Source organism: Propithecus coquereli, unplaced genomic scaffold, assembly GCF_000956105.1.
Source record: "Propithecus coquereli isolate 6110/MARCELLA unplaced genomic scaffold, Pcoq_1.0 Scaffold209, whole genome shotgun sequence".
Taxonomy (NCBI): domain Eukaryota; kingdom Metazoa; phylum Chordata; class Mammalia; order Primates; family Indriidae; genus Propithecus; species Propithecus coquereli.
Window position 1 is genome coordinate 1456141 of NW_012145967.1, and position 2625 is coordinate 1458765.

The following is a 2625-nucleotide window of genomic DNA, read 5'->3' on the forward strand; positions in this document are numbered from 1 at the left end:
ACTTTCTTTTTCCAGAGAGTAAGGATCTTTGGATATATATTTTTCCAAAACATCAGCCCCAGGTGATGCATGAATCTCCTCCTCTGAGGGAGAAATTATTTGGAGGTGTGTGGTACAGTAACGAGAAACCAGAGGCTTTTCCAGGGTCTCTTGACTTTCCAAATGCTGGACTTTCTTGGTTGTGAAATTAGAGATTTGGGTGACATGATCTCCAAGTCTCCCTTCAGCTCTAAGATAGAATGAACACCCCCTGTTTTGGAACTGGGCCTGTTTTATCTTCAAGGTCAAGGCCCCTGCTGAGTCTTTAAGCACTGTCAAAAGATGATGAAGTGTCAAAAGGGTTGGGAACCTTGAAGCTCTGGTTTAAAAATTAGCTTTTCTTGGGTAGGAGCCTCAACTGCTAGTTTATGGTCTGGAGGGAGATGAATTAGTAGGTCTCAGGCCCCAGCATGGACACATGTTCCCAGCATAAACTTTAGTGATCTCAGTCAACCGCTCACAACATATCAATACACATTAACCTAATCATCGCTTGCTCAGCATTTGGAACTCGTCTTGAGCTGCCATGGTGAAATGCTAAATAATTCATTACGCTCTCTTTTCCTGCTATTGTTGCCTTGAACAGCTCTTGACTCTGCCCTTTGCTGCCGCTCCCCAGAGCTCGTGTGAATTATGGTGTGGGGAGGAAGACATTTGAGGCTCTGAGGCTCTGAGGATACCTGTCCCCAAGGGACGCAGACAAACATAGTCATGGTTTCTATGGCACCCTGAGACCCCAAACTGCCGAGCTTCCCACTTCTCTTATCGTAACATTAAGAGCCGCCTTGTAGTTCACCCGAGGACATGTTCCAGGGAAATCATAGAATATTTATTAGCGTTATTACATTTTCTCCGGCACCTTTCATCCCAAAGGATCCCAAATGCTTTGCTGACAAAATATCCAGGGAAGTTTTATCCATTGCTAAAATCGAGCCACTGTTCCTCACTTTTTCTCTCTCCACACCCCTTCCGTTTGCCTTGCCCCATCCATGTCCACCTGATTATTACGACTCTGCATAGCTTAACAGATAACACTCAAATGCCTTAACCGGGTTGTATGTTTCCTGTGGCAGCTGTACCCAATGACCACAAACCTGGTGGTAGAAAACAACACACATTTATTCTCTTACAGTTACAGAGGCCAGAAATCCTAACTGGGTTTCTCTGGGCTGAAGCCAAGGTGTGGGCCAGGCTGTGCTCCCTCCAGAGGCTCTGGGGGGCAATCCCTTCCAGGTCTCCCCCCACTGCCCTGCCTGTGCTCTCTGCATTCCTTAGCTCCTGGCCTTCCGCCCTCCTCGAGGCCCGCCGCTCAGCGTCTTCAGTCCTCTCGGTCCCATCCTCATGGCGTCTTCTCCTCTGCTACCAAACCTTCCCACGCCCTTATAAGGACATTCGTATCACAGTTAGGGCCCGTTGCATAATCCGTCATACTCTCCTCATCTCACGTGTAAAGTCACATTTGTCATTGAGGTGATGTGCACAGGTGCCCGGGATTCGGGCCTTGATATCTTTGGGGGCCATTATGCAACCTACCATGCCTGGCAACGAAAGTCTCTTCCCCCGACCAAAGTTGACATCTAACGCCTGCCCACCACGGCAAACCGTATGCCACAGCCAAACGGGGCCCCTCAGTTCTGTTCAAAAAACGTTGCGTGTTTCTGCTTCTGCCTTTGCTCTTGATTCTTTCTTTCTTTGGACTTGAAGTGCTTCCTTTCCTCCGTGGTGTCCTGTTCTCCCCTCCTTGCCCCAGCTGCGACAAATACCTCAGAAGTGTGGCTGCGCCCACAGTCTGGCTTCCCTGTGGTGTGTCTGGTGGGCGCTGCCCTCCCCGCTCAGCTGCGCAGCCCTCCACGTTGTGGCTCTCCTGGCACACGGGGCCCACTGCGGTGTCCTGGCACAGAACACCTATAGGAAAGGCCACAGAGAGTATTCCCTTGGGAGTAATAGGACAAGGACAATGAAGGTTTTCAGATTGATTCCACAACCTACGCTTTTGACATTCAAAAAATATTTATTATTCATTTAAAAATCTTTATTGGCCCCGCGCTGCCCAGACTAGCTAACAATACAGTCAAGATGGCTAAAGGTGACCCCAAGAAACCAAAGGGCAAGATGCCTGCTTATGCCTTCTTTGTGCAGACGTGCAGAGAAGAACATAAGAAGAAAAACCCAGAGGTCCCTGTCAATTTTGCAGAATTTTCCAAGAAGTGCTCTGAGAGGTGGAAGACGATGTCTGGGAAAGAGAAATCTAAATTTGATGAAATGGCAAAGGCGGATAAAGTCCGCTATGATCGGGAAATGAAGGATTATGGACCAGCTAAGGAAGGAAAGAAGAAGAAGGACCCTAATGCCCCCAAAAGGCCACCGTCTGGATTCTTCCTATTCTGTTCAGAATTCTGCCCCAAGATCAAATCTACAAACCCTGGCATCTCTATCGGAGATGTGGCAAAAAAGCTGGGTGAGATGTGGAATAACGTAAGTGACAGTGAAAAGCAGCCTTATATCACTAAGGCTGCAAAGCTGAAGGAGAAGTATGAGAAGGATCTTGCTGACTATAAGTCTAAAGGAAAGTTTGATGGCGCAAAG

General features: G+C 48.1%; 1 pseudogene; it reads left to right on the forward strand.

Moving 5' to 3' along the window:
• Positions 1-2115: 2115 nt before the first annotated feature.
• LOC105810313 overlaps positions 2116-2625 on the forward strand; it is a 189935-nt pseudogene continuing 189425 nt past the window's right edge.